This window comes from Chamaea fasciata, unplaced genomic scaffold (genome assembly GCF_029207755.1).
Source record: "Chamaea fasciata isolate MVZ Bird 193981 ecotype frontalis unplaced genomic scaffold, bChaFas1.0.hap1 SCAF_7, whole genome shotgun sequence".
Taxonomy (NCBI): domain Eukaryota; kingdom Metazoa; phylum Chordata; class Aves; order Passeriformes; family Sylviidae; genus Chamaea; species Chamaea fasciata.
The window spans coordinates 45,941,021-45,957,632 of record NW_027094092.1 but is presented as its reverse complement, the minus strand read 5'-3'; positions in this window follow the sequence as shown (position 1 = coordinate 45,957,632).

Below are 16,612 nucleotides of genomic sequence, written 5' to 3'. Positions count from 1 at the left end.
AAACGGGCTTTTTTTTTCCGGGAGATTTATTTAATATTACATTTTTCTAGGTCCATTATTTGAAAAGTTTGTCAAATCTTTTGAGCGCAAAGAAGGTTGCACAGTTATACAGTAATGAAACAAGTAAACATTTGCAGCTCTTGATATGCCACATAAGGATTTTTTCTTCTTAAATATTTGAAATATTAATTTAATTCTGAAGTAATTAAAACAGAACACCTGAAGGAAATAAAAAGACGAGATGTCCTGGATGCAGCAAAGTTAAATAAAGCAGTACTAGACTAATGACAATGGTGTTGATGTGACACCATCACATATAAAGTCAGGGTCAGTGGACTTGTGGTATTCTAGCTGTGTTCTGTAGCGGTGTCTGTGGTAGTAGGAGCTCGTCCAGCTGTTAAAGGAAATCTCTGGCCATTCACCCCACTTCTTTGCTGTTACTGCCTCTTGTTATCTCTCTATGACTCGTATTTCCCCGCTCATTTATGCCACAGACTTTACCTATTTCCTTGCTTGTGGCAATAGATCTTTTTTACTTCTCATAACAGACTGGGGAAGGGAAGCCAAAGCAACAAGGGGTTTTTTCTCATTTTCGCTGGGAAGTAGATGTGGAGATTCTTTCTCATTCCTGTTAAACAACAGAGGATGTCACATCACCAAACTGAAAAAGGGAAAACTTTATTGGGAACCTCTGAGCTGATGGATTTTCAGATCCTCTGCCTTTTTCTTCCTGATCTTAGACAGGACTATGGTCCTTGGAAAGAGGGAAAGTGAAACATATGGCCGATCAGATGTTGGGATGATCTGATAAGCATGCATTCAGCTTTTTGCCATGAACTAAAAGTAGCTTTTCAAGTGTTATTTTTAGTGAGTTATTTCAAAGGACTTAACTGTTTCAAGCACCATGCTTTTGTTAGCCTTGCTGTCTGCTGAACACAGTCTACAGTAGCCTTGTTTCAGATGCTTTATTTTCCAGATGACTCTGGAAGTGAATTCATAACCTAAGTGATTGATCAGCTGATATTGCTCTGATATAATGCATTCAGCAGGATTAAACTGAACAAATAATTTCAATAAGTGCATTGTAACATTTGTGAAAAAAAATTTTTGAAACGGTGTTCAAAATACCTAAGCTGTCAATGAAAAGGGTAGATTTGAAAAGTAATTTTTAATGTCTTATAGGCTATATTTTCAAAGCTTTGCAAACTTGAAACTTTCAATTTGTTTGTTCAGTTTTTCAAAATGTCTACTTTTAAAATGAAAATTTAAATAAGAGAGTTGTAGACGTAGGCACATTACTTTTGAACAGAGTTCATAGTGGCAAAAGGCAATAGACAGAATAAAATCTGTTTTAAATTGTTCATCTTTATATTTTAGCCTTTCTAAAACATTTTGCTAATGCAGTAACTTAGAGTGTATCATCATTTCAGAACTGGAATTGATTAGCTTACATGCAAACATTGTATTAAGTAATTTTAAAAAAAGCCATGAATTACCTTATTTTTCTCTCGCCTAATCTTGATCTAAAAAATAGAGGATTTTTGGATTTTGAAGACTTCAAGAGAGCTTTCAATTCAATTTCTCCTACATTATCTGAAAAAATCATATTTGAAGCCACCAGGTAAGATTAACAAATTGATCCATATTCCTGGGTAGCGGTCTTTTTGTTGTTTCAGTTAATGAAATTATTAGATTCTATCATACCGCTGAAGATAAAAGCTTCAGCACCATTACTGTTTCAGTGCCTTTATTAATAAAGATTATACACAAATTAATGTGTAAATAATGTAATAATTGATATAAATTTTATAAATAGGATTTTACAAAATAATAACTAAATAATAAATATTAACAGGTACAGAAGGTAATTTGTTGCCTGTGCTGTTTCTTTAAAAGTTGTGTTGGTTTTGCATTGATTGAAGAAAAGCTGTGGCAAAACCAATTAGTGACTAGATTTGAATAGTGAAACTTAAAACTATTTGCTTTTACATTTTCCTCCTGTATTCAGGAAATCAGTGTTCAAGAGCTGTCTCAGAAAAATTTAGTTAAACGGGAGTGCATATTGCAGACTAATAGGGGTGAGATTTCTTGCAAGGTGAGATTGGCTCAGAAGTATGGATGTTGAGCTTTATTTAGGGAAACAGAGCTAAGACTTTTGTCCTAAATTGATCTGCACAATTTGATTATGAATATGAAAAAAAGCCATAAGAAATATTTTGGACATAGATATTTGTCAGAAGTTTCATGCATTAGTGACATAGAATCTTTCTTACAATAGATTGTTGTAGCAAATGAAGCATATATATTTTCATATTTGTAGGTATGTTTCTTGTTCTTCTCTCTTTTTACCACAGAGATAAAAATTAAATTTTGTGACTGGACATAATTTAAAAATATTTATTTTATGTTAAATAAAATAATGTATAATACTTAGAAGATCTTTACAGTTTTTAAATGTGATGGCTGATCAAATGTGAATTCTAAAATTATCTGTGTATTAGCAATTAATACAGCACACAGGGATCAGGTCTGCAGTGCAAGAAATTTATGATGGGGACCCAATATCTGTATTGAGGGGGTTACTTGGCCTAATTCTAGTCTGGTCAACAGACTGAATGATTCCTAGAGGGTGGAGTCCATTGGGTGCATGCCAGGAGTATATCTTTAGTTTAATTTCATCTGGAATAAATGCAGTTTGTATACTGTGAGCACTGTGGTGTTCTCCATAGTAGTCACTGATGAAGACTGGGAAATTCAACTTAAAAAACCAAGTCAAAAGTAAAACATAGGTAAATACTGAGACAAGGGGAAAAAGCTTCCTTAGTATATTTTAGAGGTCTGTGATATTGTTAAATGAAAAGGTGCTTTTATGTTTATTTACAAAAAATTCTCCTTGGTGGAAATGCTGTCTTCAAACCTTGTCAGCTACCAGTGCTGTCAATTTGGAATTCATCCTTGCATGCCTTATTTTCTTATACTTTAAATTAGGTAAAATGTTGCAGAATTAGCAAAGTCTGTGGCTAGTGTCACAAATGCAGGAATGGAAGGGAAGGAGGAAAAAGTTAAAGGCACATTCATAATACTTAGCTTGTCTACTTCCATACAGAGCAGGGAATTTTCTGCTATGGAGTCTCAACATATTCTCTGAGATGTAAAATTGAAAACAAGTGTATTCAAGCTATGCAGAACACAAGGAAGATATAATACCAGTAAATGATTTGCATGAAGAATGAAGGGCCCCACCAGAGTCATTTAGCTTTCAGAAAAAGTAGACTTGATTTGTAGGTATTCAAAATGCTCATAATAAGGGCATCTGTACATGTTGAACTAATTTTCACAAACTTGAGGCTTGAAAATGGAATCCTTTTATTTATCATTCATGTATATGCATTATTAATATAAAGAAATCTTTAAATGTTCAATATGATATAGCAAGAAAGAATAATGGATTATTCTGGATTATTCTTCTAACCTACCTGTAAAGGGCTGTTATGCTCAAAATCCTTATATGGCTACAAAGGAGACCCACCTGATAACTAAAGCCATTATTTATCTTTACTATATACTAAAATCTTAGCAATCTAATAAAAGAATTATTTTTAGTACATATTTAATAATTGAAAAAAAAAGAGAAGGATAAAAAGTACTATGCAGCAAAATGTTTCAATGCAGTTAATTATGTTATGCACCTCCTACTACCTATCACTTTCTCTGTAGTTACTCTCAATCTTCCATTGTCCCTATCAGTCCTCAAGCTGACAGGTTCAGGGCAGGCATGGTAGAGTGAATTACTATTATCCCAACTTGTTCACCAGAAGGAGTATAATATTCATGTTTTCTTCTCTCTCTAACATCTACTTTGGGTTATTTAAATATGGTTGCCCACCCAGTTTAGACCTTCTTTCTTCTGAGGTCTGCAAGCCCATGTTGCATCCTAATCTCCAATATATGGCACATATTATATATTTGAGACATTTCTTCTTTGCTCTGTCACCTGTAAAAATATTTTTGTCCAGTTCCTGTGTCTGCATGTCTTTAACTGACCATAAGTGAGTTTTTCAGTCCTCCATTGTTAGCCTGTGCCCTGTATCTTAACATCTGATGCCTTTACTACTCCATGTGCCATGTCTTTATATCTGCTGTCATGCCAGGCCTATATTTCTCTACGTAAATGTATCATTTTACATAGAAGACATTCTTGTTACTACTATCTGTATGAAGCTGTGTTTATTCTGTATAAAGTTAAGGAGAACAAATTAGACATAGCCACCTGGTCCTTGAAAGAACTGTGGCAACAGATAAAGCAAGTAAAATCTCCGGGGCAGGTCAAACAAGTTCAGACAAAGCCTGATAAACCTCAGTCCTTGCCAACTCACTGCAGAGTTTGTGGCCTGTTACTAGTGGTGGCTGTACTGAATTTACTGAAATCTCTAGAGGACCGTGTCTAATCTCATATCATACTGATAAAATAATATTTAGTGTAGATGTGCTTTCTCCTCAGGGGTTGTTTTCTTACAAATGTCAGTAATACACTACGCACAGCTGTTGCTGAAGTTTGGAGAATGTGGACAGGTTTTCAGTTTATATTTGATTGTATTAACTGACTGTAATCTTGCCTGAACAGTAGAGTAACATTTTTTTTCTGATCTAATATTGCAGTCATATTCAACAAAATGATCAAGGGTTTATTGTGCACCTGATGTGCACCTGATTAGAATGCCATTGTACCATAAAAAAATTCAGCGTTTGTGAACAGGAGTTGCAGAAGTGGCTGCTAAGGTACATGGTATGTTCTTTCATCGGGGGGTTCTCTATAATGGGTAGCACACAGGAGAACCACTTTATACTAGTGCTGCTGATCTTCATGTAGCTGCATGTATATGAAGTGTGTCAAGTCCTTTGCAACAATTATTTGTGATAAATAGCCGTCTGTAAGTGAACATGTCGTCTTTTAAAGTGGGATTCAAATACTTGAAAAACTGCTTTTAAGTACTGTTTTCTTTTCTTGTTATGAATGTAGTATTTGAATTATACACTCTTATTAATTACAGATGCTGCTAAAATATTTGTCCTAGCTCCGACATTTGCTCGGAGAAATAGTTTATTTTTATGGTAAAGCCTCAGAGCATGATAATGGGAATAGTAACAGAAGTAAGCTGAAAACCACCCCCATGTGGACGTGGATGAACCTTTAAATGATGAAAAATTTCTTAGAAACCGAAAGTGGACAGAAAATTCCCATACAGTTTTTAAAGCTAGCAAGCATAACTCAGATCTTAAGGAAGAAAAGAAGGCATTCATGGTCGGCTTTTTATGCTACTGTGCCTTTAGATTGATAGTATCTCACAGTAGAAGTATATTAGTACTTTTGTATGTATTGGTACTTTCCATACAAAAGAATGACCTAATTGTCTCATATTTCTTTCATGTAATTATCAAGTAATGAGAAAATAACCTGTTTTTCAGAGCCACCCCATGGAAGAAATCTTATGCTCTTTTATGCAAGTTTGATTTATAGACATGTACTGCAGAGCACAGTGAATATGAGACATTCATCTTCCTATGGCTAGTTGCTATGGAAACATAGTACACAGTACAATGTCATTCCAGCTCTGGTGATGCCTGCAGTAGTTTATTCCTTTGTTGTTCTTGTTTCTTAAGCAACTGTCTTGCAGCCTTTCATATTATCGCACTTCATCACCTATACAAGTCTTTTTCCTTATCTCTTGAGGACCATATCTAATAGAAAAGATCCATTTTTTCTCTACCTGTGCGTGTCAGTGTATTTTTTTATTTTTTTTTCGGTCATGGGTTAAAAGCTTGTCCCATGCCCAAAAATAATATACCATGGCCCTAACATTGGTAAAATCAGAATGTAAGGGACCTGTCTCAGCGTCTTGATTTACCATTTCCTGTCAGGGGCTAGACTCAACAATGATTTTCTCTAACCAGCATCCCACCCAAGGAAGACAGAAAGAAAAATTAATCGGACTCTTCTACCTGTCCTTAGCTGGTATTTGTGGACAAAAATCCAACAGCTGTCTTAAAATACCCACCCTGTTTCACCCTTGTGAGGGAGGAATTTGGGATTTAAAAAGAGATCCTCATAATTTACCTAAAAAAATACTAAGGGTTTTATGGGGAACAAGAGTCAAATTGAATCTTTATTGTATTACGAGGCTGTACCCTAACACAAGTTCCTTTTTGAGGCAATATCTGTTTCATAATTCATTGCACAGGGAACCAACGCATTAATTGTGTATGTGTTCCAGGTTCTGCATAAGTGGGGTGATACTTTGCAAGAAAACATTTTAAGTTAACACCTATAGATAGGTGTTATATATCTTTTGGGTAGTAGTACTAATGAGTTTTGTTTTGCTTTTCCTATCTCTAACTCTGTTGCCGATTCTTTCATCCAATTACTTAACAACCTACTTTGCTATTTGTGGTGGGTTGACCCGAGCCAGTGACTCACTGACTGTCCCCACAGTGGGGTGGAGGAGAGAATCAGAAGAGCGAGAGCAGGAAAACTCGTGGGTTGTGATGAGGACACTTTAATGAGTGAGGCAAAGCTGTGCATGGAAGCAAAGCAGAATACAGAATTTATTCACTACTTCTCATCAGCAGGCAGATGTTTAGCTACTTCCTGGAAAGCAGCACAGCTAATCATTACTTGGGGAGATGAAGTCCATAACCACCAACTTCCCTTCCTTCCTTGTCTGTTCTCCAGACTTTAATTGCTGAGCATGTCAAAGAATCATAGAATGGTTGAAGATGGAAGGGACCTTTAAGCATCATCTAGTTCAACTCCCTGGACATGGACAGGGACACCTTCCACTAGACCAGGTTGGTCAAAGCCTTGAGCATTTCCAGGTGTGGGGCATCCACAACTTCTCTGAGCAACCTGTTCCAGTGTCTCACAACCCTCACTGTAAAAATTCTTTCTTGCAGCAGATGTAAATCTACCCTCTTAATAGTTAAAACTATTGCCCCTATCCTGTCACTACTACTATAGATAAATCTGACACAAATTGATCCTAACAAAAATTTTAAATAGAATTTTTAGTGGTTATAACCCAAATCTGTCTGTTATCCCAATCCTACAGAAAATTTATTAAAAAATCTGAACTTTTTTGCTTATCACTTTTTCTGAAGAAAATTTTGCATAAGTACAGGTATGTATTTTTTCAGGTTTGAAAGCAAAACTTAGCATGCGAATGTTATACATTGTGCCACACACACATTTATTCCTTCTAAATAGTTCAACATACATTTTTCTAATTTGAGAAAAATTATTATGTGAAATAAATACTTCAATATTTTAAGTTATTAATTTAAATTAAGTTCATATTTAAATTTAAAATCTGTGCTTTTTCTATATTTGAGGGTATGTCCAAACAAGTATTTAAAATTATGTTAGCAAATTTAAATACGGCACGGGTTCCTACCTCTTAGTTGTCACTCCTGCCTTTCACACTGACCTTCTTTCATTGGTCCTTGAGGTTCAGAGTAAATTATTTTAACAGAGACCATTCTTATATATCCTGAATCCTTTTTATTTTGTATTGCTGCAAGTAGGGATATGCACATGGTCAGTCACCATGATACATTCATAGTAATACAACTTATTAAAATACGTTAATACCATAGGAAGCGCTTAGCTGGTCATATCCTCAGGACTCTTCTTTCAAGCTATTTTCCTTCAGATTTGATAAAACTGTGACATATAATAAAACTATTAGAATGTGCAGCAGCTATAAAACAGACATCAAAGATTATTTTTTTTATTATGATTAACATCTGTGGTGATAGGAGTGTACCTGCCAACATGCCTCAAATGTAAATCAGTTCTTTTAGCAATAGCTTATATTTATTCAGTTTGGTGGTGTTTTTACAGGGACTACCCACACAGATGTTGATGATTTTTTACTTGCATTGGATGATAGAAAATGGAAAAAAGACTGACCCAACCAAACTCATTTGAAATAAATGATTAAACAGCCATTAGATGATAGCAGTTCATGCTCATTTTCATCCAAAGCTGAACCTTTACCCTGAATGGAAAATTATTACTTAAGCTCTTTCAGAGCATACATTTTATAAAATGCAGATTTTTCTCCAGAATTAAGAACGAAAGATTTATTTTCAATATAAACTGCATCTTCTATTTGAATTGCAATTTGTGATGTATGCTGATAGACTGAAAACCTGATCCATCACCTCTAGGAAGCCCGCTGCAGGGTTTGACCACTCTTGGTAAAGAATGCCCAGTCTAAAGTCCCCTGATGGAGCTTCGAACCATTCAAATGTCCTGTCACTGGATCACAAGGAGAAGGGGTCAGCACCTCCCTCTCCATTTCCCATCCTCAGAGAGCAATGACGTCATCCCTCAGCCTCCCTTTCTCCAAACCAGACAAGCCCAAAGTCCTTAGCTGCTCCTTACAAGGATATTGCTTCCAGCTTTTTTGTCCTCCTCTGGACACATTCAAGGATCTTCACATCATTCTAAATTGTGAGGCCCAGGACCACCACTGAGTACAGTGGGATAACCATCTCTACTGAGCAGCTGTTTGTGCTGGGTTTGATGCACCCCAGCACGGAGCTCACCCTCCTGGCTGCCTGGGCATGTGGCTGACTCACACTGAGCTGCTGCCAGCCAGCATGCCCACATCCCTCTCTGCAGGGCTGGGCTCCAGCCACTCTTCTCCCAGTCTCTACTAGTGCCTGGCCCTACTCTGTCCTAGTGCAGAATTTGGCCTGTTGACATGTTAAATTTCTTCCCATCAGTCATTGTCCAAAGCCTCAAACTATCTAGATCCCTCTGCCAATGTCTTCTGTTCCTCAAGAGAGTCAACAGCACCTCCCAGTTTGGTATCATCAGTAAACCTGCTAATGGTGCATTCAGCTCTTACATCCAGATCATTGATGAATATATTGAACAGACCTGGCCCTAGAATTGAACCTGAGGCACACCACTGGTGACCAGGCACTAGCCAGCTGCAGCCCCATCTACTACAACCCTTCGAGCTCAGCCCTTCAACACCTTCACTCAGTACACAATGTAACTGCTCATTCTAAATTGTGAATTCCACAGTTGGATAATTTGTCTGGAAGGAAGCTGTGAGGGACAGTATAAAAGGCCTTATTAAAATCCAGAAAAGCTACATCCACTAGCTCCCCTTCATCCGCTAGGTGGGTGACTGTATCATAGAGGGATATCAAATTGTTTAAACAAGACTTTTCCCTTGTGAACTTACACTGACTGTGCCTGATGATTGTGATATTCTTTAAATACCTTTCAATATCACCCATGTGATGATCTCAATAATTTTGCCAAGGACTGAGGTTAGACCTAGTGTAGTTTCCTTCACATTTGCTCACAGCCTTTTTATAGATAGGAATAACATGGGCTAGCATTCAGCCAGCAGGGACCTCCTCAGACTCCCAAGATCCTTGGCAGATGCCAGAGTGGGGTCCTGCCATAACATCTGTCAGTTTCTTTAGAACTTTGGGAGGAATCCCATCAGGTCACATGTACCTGTGAACATTCAGCCAATACAACAGCTCCCTTATAATTTTCATGTCCACAAATGGAAAGTCACTGTTCCCACACTCGTGGTCGTTCGGCGCAAGGGCCTGAGCAGCCCGAGGTCCACTAGTGTTATTAAAGACTGAGGCAAAACCGCACAGCGAATACAGTAGAATAATATAGTACAAATAGTATGAATAATATAAATAGCAATAACTCCTTTGCAGTAGCAGAGGAGTGTTTGCGAAGTCCCAGGTCCCTTTACAGTAGAAAAAAAAAAAAAAGACAAAAATAAGAATGAGCCAGTATATGGCATAATAAAAGAACAGTCTTAAGTCAAATAGTTAACTAGTTTTCTTTGCATTCAGATTTTTTTCTCTTCTCTTGCAGTCTCTGCTGCATTTTGAGAAAATGAATCAGCATCAGAAATGTAAAATAATTAAAAAGGGGATACTGTAATACTACATTCTAACAAAACTTAACTGGTAGTTTAAAAAACACCTGATGACAGCACTTGTTTTTAACGTGACAAACTAAGTTATTATTTCATTTAAGAAACTAAAGTCACAACATGTACTCTTTTGTCCTGGGTTGAAGTATACTCTATCACCATCTTCATGAACTGTTGAAACCAGGTGAGGCAGTGCTCCCTGCCTCCTCCACTCTGGCTTATCTTCTGTTAATGGGCCCATCAGCACCTTTGCCACACGACTCACAGATAACCCCCTCCTGGGCTACCTCCTGTTAATGGGCCCATCAGGCCTTATCACATGACTCACCATCCCATTGTGAGATGCTCCGCCCAGAGGGAGAAACCAAGCATTCCAACCTGGATATAAGCTGAGACTCTGAACACCAGAGGGGTGCTTACCCACTGGATTCCCAGAGGACCTGTACTACCAGACCTTTCTACAGGATCACTGCTTCAGGAAGACCACCTCATCTGGACTGCTTCCATCACTCTGCTCAGGTTGTATTCTGACTCTGTCAGTGGTCTTTTGTATTATTGCATCTATTTTATTTTACTTTCTTTTTTTCCTATTAAATTGTATCTCTGACTTGGAGCCTCTCATTTGTTTTGCTTTCAAACCATTACATCTTTATAACACAGCTGCATGCTGTCCCTTCATCCTAAGTATTTTGTTTAAATTAACAATGTTATTAGTCGTGTTTAAATGATATATGTGCCCTTGGCAATCCTTGTATTCCTGAACTAAACAAAATTTATTAAAACATTCCTGTTTCAACTTTACAAAAAATTTTGTGGGATTTTTAACTGTCTTCTTATGAGGCTTATAGAATAATGGGTGTCCTCTAACTGATACCTGTGGATCTTACAGGCTGGTTTCAGTGAGAGCTGAGATCAAAGAAATAATTTCATTTCTGAAAGCTTTATAAAAATAGGTGAGCAAAGAGGAAGAGAGAGATGCTGCAAGTGCCCCGATGGAGGATAGGGATGTTATATGAGTTAATGAATCTTAGCAAGCACCACAGAGTCTCAATGGAAGGAAGACCTCATGAAGACCCAACTATGGAGAAGCATTAGACAAAGATTTCATCATACTCTATACTTTGTCAGTCATAACATACAAACATACAAGGAGTCAGAAATTGCTAGTTCAGCTATCCCCAGAATTGTTTGATATGATCTATAACTTTCTTTTCTTGTAATATTTCCCTCAAAATTTTAAAAAGCATAATGCCATAAATTCTAAATGTTTAAGACAATATCTGAATTTTTAAAATTTATCCTCCGATTTTTTCCTCCAAATCTCTTATACCTTGTGCAAATTCTCTTGAAGTAAACTTATGGTCAAGAGAAGATTCCCTTTTAATCATGGATTCCTAGAAAAAATAAGATTACATTTGTGCTTGAGCACATTCTTCATCTTTTTTTCAGCTTTTTGGTACATTGATGAGGAGTCTTCAGTATGTGATGATGCACCATGACAAGAGGCAGTGTGTAAACATTGTTTCGGGGAAAATTCTGGCTGGATGTGAGAAAAAAAATCTTCATTGTTGAGAATAGCCCCACTCTAGATTTCCTTCTCTCAGATGGGGTCAGATTTCTTCAATGTGTTTATACACAGCAGTCATTGTAGGAAAAGTAACTTGTAGGTAAACTTGATTCACACTAAATTCTCTATTCGTTTGCAAAGAAGATCTTTATGGCAATTTCTCGCCCCATTGGTCTTTGGTTTGTAATGTCTTAAAATTTTTTCTTCTTCATCTTATCCCACCCTGTCCCTATGAATTCACAACTATTTTTTATGATATTTATTTCTTTGTCCATTTTGGCTATTAAACAGGAAGAGGAAAAAACTTGTTATAGAGTGAAGTGCTCAATAATTATTCTTTATTTGGAACATCTGATGATGCCCACTGTGATAGGCAGGTAATAGGGGAGGAAGTTAGTTACTCATCAGATATCCTGTTGTTATTGCTATGTTGCTGTTGAAAAACATTCTTTTTCCCTAGTTCCTCAAAATTCCATTTCAGTCAGGAACTGTCCCTGTTCAGGTTCTGTATCCTACAATTGAACAACAGCTGAAATTGTATTCTCTGCATAGATCCTTCTAAATCAATTCTTTTTGTTTATTTATTTTCAGACCTTGCCAATGCTGTTGAAGGTTTAAGTTTCCAATTCTATCATCACATGCTATGGCATGGGAATAATCTGATATGGCCTCGTTACTTAAATTTTGACCCAGATTGAATCTAAGAAGACAAAATGAACATTTTGTGAAAATCTGACATGCCTCTAATATTCTGGGTCCTCTGTCAGGACTACTAGGCATGACATAATCTTTTTTCATGATATGGGATCTGCCTTGTATATACTGTATAAGTATTGCAGGTGTATTCCTGCAATATATACCTGTGTTTAACAAACTCTAAATGTTGACAAATTCATTCAATAATTTGGATCTGTTGGGGTTTTTTTTTCTCTTTCAGGATGTTTTTCTCTAAGATAATAATAAAGTACCAATAGGCTTAGAGCTTTAAGGCACTTTGATGATACCCAGACTGTTGGTTAGCTTAGAAACAGAGATTCCCCTCTTTTTTTCCTTCTCCAGTTCCAACTGGCTGCTAACAATCTAGAATTCACCGAGACTTCCTTGATAAATAGGGTTGTGCGTTTTATCCATTTTGGAGTCTCTTGTACCAGTCCAAGTATTTTCTTTATAGAATTTGTTTATAGAATTACAAGAATAATTGGTTTGGAAAATTTAAACAAATTTCAAAAAAACCAAAGTTTTACTTGTCATGTTTAAATCAATTGCTTGATTGACTGTTGAAACCCTTTTGTCGGAATTTGTAGAAGTAGAAGGCATTAGAATATGTGTGCACTGTTCAAGCAGTAGAGAACAGCCCTGGGTTTGCTCATACACATGCAGAAGTTGTATTTCTACATTCAAAAATGCATACAGAGACAAATTCAGATCTTACTATCAAGACAATCAAATACTTCATATTGGCAAATGGCCTGCAGAAACAGGTAAAAAAAATATTTCAAGTTCTTCATGATTCAAAGTCTTATTCTCCAAGCTATTTATGGGTATTGCTGAAAGCAAGCCAATTCCCATATTCAGAATGCTGTTCTGCTGTTGAGAAAGCAATCAGTGATCTCTGTAATTTAACTAGTAAGTACATTTACCAAAGCAAAATCATGATTTTTTTGGGAAGTACCTTGTATTAAGAATTTTTATTTTTTATTTTTAGCATATTCTTAGTCAGTCTGTCTACTGTGTTATGTGTGTGCCTTTATCTCCTGATTATAAACTCCTAGTACTGTGTAATCTCATTTGGAATCAAATAATTCTAGGAAATGAGCAAATTAACAGCCCTTGTTTTCTTGACAGATAGCTTTGATTTGTCTTGTCTACTGCAACTAACTGTGTGTCTTGCTTAATCTAATAAATACTAAGATGTTTGTCTTACACATCTAAATCACAAACTTGGCAGCAGATCTCTTCTTCCTTCTATTGGTTTTTATCTGCTGGGTTTTTCTCCCCTGAGTAACATTAATATGGTATATGCACTACAGTGCCAAATGCAATGTTAATTCTTTACCTAAGTTAGGGAATGTAAATACATAGTGGCATTGTCTTCTGCTTATGCATGAATGCATATAATACACTAAGACTAGAATTTTTGATCGTGAGTGTTAGTACCATTTAAGGACCTAATAGATTTTAAAATATTGATATTAATTTTATAGTGAAAAATAATAATTCTAAAAAAAAAGTAGCATTTTACTGTAATTTTAAAGGGCCTGTTATGGTCTATCTGAAAGAAAGAGAATGTCTACTCTTTGTTCTTTTCCTCCTGGCTTTTTATGTTGGAAGGTTATTGCATTCTTCAGGCAAACGTTTTCATGCTGACAAACTGCTTCATAAACACTTCAAATGGAGTCATGTCTGCAGTCATCTAGCAAAATGGTCAGTGAGGAGTCAAAGATGCATCTCAATAACAAGACTTAATTAACTTAATTTCTTCTCTGGCCCTCACCTTAGTGTTCTTTTTTCTATTTATTTTGGTAAATGTGTGCTATGCTTATTTTCATGGATGTAATTAGCACAGCCATACTGTTTTACAGACTCATTCCTCTGCTTCTCATGCATTTAAAATCCTTACTGTTTGGGACTGCAGGATTTTCACCATCAGCCCTCTCTCATAGTGAATTTCCTTTTGCTTTTGCTTTTGCTGATGTCTGTCACTTAGAAGAGAGTAAGCAATAGTCACACCTCACGTATATGCCTACTGATAACTCAGGAGGGTATGAATTCTAGTAGCTTCTGAAGTGGCTAATATTGTCAGTACTCAAAGATCATTGATTTCCCCTGAGCAGTGTCTGTAGTTAGACTTTAATGAATTTGGAAAATGCTGTTCTTACATGTTAACAGTTCTTCATAGTAATGGCTTGTAATAGTGGATATTTTTGTGTTTTATCTCGCTTTATACTTGCACTTCTAGGAGTGGAATACCTACACTGAAAATAGCTTCTTCCTATTCTTTTGTTAATTTAGTTTTTGGTAACTACAAATTCTAATTTAAGTCCAGAACTCAATAATTAATGTCAAAGAATATGGTGACAATGCCATAAAACTTTATCAAAAGGTTTTTATGAAACTTGATTAGGATTTTTTTTTTACTGGCATAAATTAAAATGATATTATCTTGCTGAACTGAATGCATAATGAAGCCTACGGAGGCACTTATATGCATTTATTGCTTATTTAGTGCATGTCTTATTTCATTTTCAAATTTTCATGAACTTTCAGTGTAACAAGATATTGTGTACAGCCTCCCAGTCTCATGTGATCTCCTTCATAGTCTTGTGGCTTGATAACTGTCATGGTTTAATTCCAGCTGGAAACTAAGTACCCCACAGCTGCTTGGTCACTCCACCCCCACTGGGGAGGTGAATAAGAACAGTTTGATTATTGAAACAAAGTAAAATAATTATAACAATGATAAAAAGGAGAAAAAGAGGAATAACAGCAGAGAGGAACAAATGATGCTCAATACCATCACTCACCAGCCACTGAGAGATGCTAAGCCTGTTCCCCAGCAATGATTGGCCCCTCCCAGCCAACTCCACCAGTTTATGTACTGGGCATGATGCTCTATGGTATGGAGTGTCCCTTTTGCTAGTTCAGGTCCTCTGTCCTGGCCATGCTCCCTCCTGGCTTCTTGAGCACCTGCTCACTGTCAGAGCACAGGAAACTAAAAAGTCCTTGACTTAGGGCAAGCACTGCACAGCAACAACTAAAGCATCAGTGTGTTATCAACATGATTCTCATACTGAATCCAAAACACTGTATCAGCTACTAGGAAAAAATTATCTCTGCCAAAACCAAGCCAATAGTATGAGGCCTTTTTAGATGTTACAGAAAATATTGTCAACGATTGCAGCTTTAATAGGGAATTATGAAGCATTCTTGATAGTTTTTAAGTTCATTTAGATTAAGTGATTTGAAACTTCTGAAAATTCAGGAAAATCCATGGTGGCAGATGTCCAGCCACATCCAGCTGTGATTTACCTTTGGTGACCAGAGGAATATGAAACCTTTGATTTGGTTGGGTTGATTGCTGAGGCTGGTGCTGCCAAACCATGTTCCCATATGAATGGTATCATGTGTTAGAGAAAATCTTGGGCAAAATTGTTGTATCGATGGAATTTCTGGTTTCTACTACCTTCCTCCTGAGCCCTTTTAATGTTTTAATGCTTCTTAGTCCCAGGAAGATGTGTATAAAGTAGAACAAGGGTTTTTGAATAAATAGAAAAACTTGGTTGAGATGTAGTTCTGTGCCAAAGAATAAAGCTTTCTTCTTTGTGTCAAAAGAGTGATTCGAGACTGACATATCATATGACCGCAATTTATTAAAGATCTTGTGCATTGCCTGTGGATGGTGCCATTTGGCGTACTTTCACAGAGGGGTACAGAATACTTCTGTCAGTGCTTGAATATGGTATTGATTTAAGAGGTCAATCTTTATTGTATTATTCAGTGCCAAGTTAAAGGCAAAGTTAAAACCCCTGTGAAGGGACTGTGTATGTGCTGACATGTAGAAGAAAGACTTAAGAGCAGGTAGCTGAAGCAAATTGCAACATGCTCCCTACTCTGGAGTAGGGAGACACCTTGGCTTTTCATTCTGTATGGTGGTTTTTGATTAATACTATTTTTACTTTCACTGTATACAATTCTGGTTTTCTAAGGAAGTAATTTTAACGCATTCACACTTTCTGCCTATCCTGTCTTAATTATTTTTAACACATTGTCCAATTTCAACCAAACTAGACACAAATAAAAGCTAAACCTTCCTAAGTTTCTATAATTCAGCAACATGTTTTGTTTTCCAGCTGAGGCAGAAATTCAGTCTGAGAAAAGCAAATTATCTGTTAAGCCTGTATTTACTCATTTCTTGCATGTCTATTATTTTTAAACGTAGCTAAAGCTTCAATCAATTACGGCATATAGTGTCTCTTACTCAGCCAAACAACAAGGAAAAAGAAAAGGGGGAGAAGCATGGAGAGAACCAGAAATATTGTAAAGTGAGGCATCACTGAGGAATCAG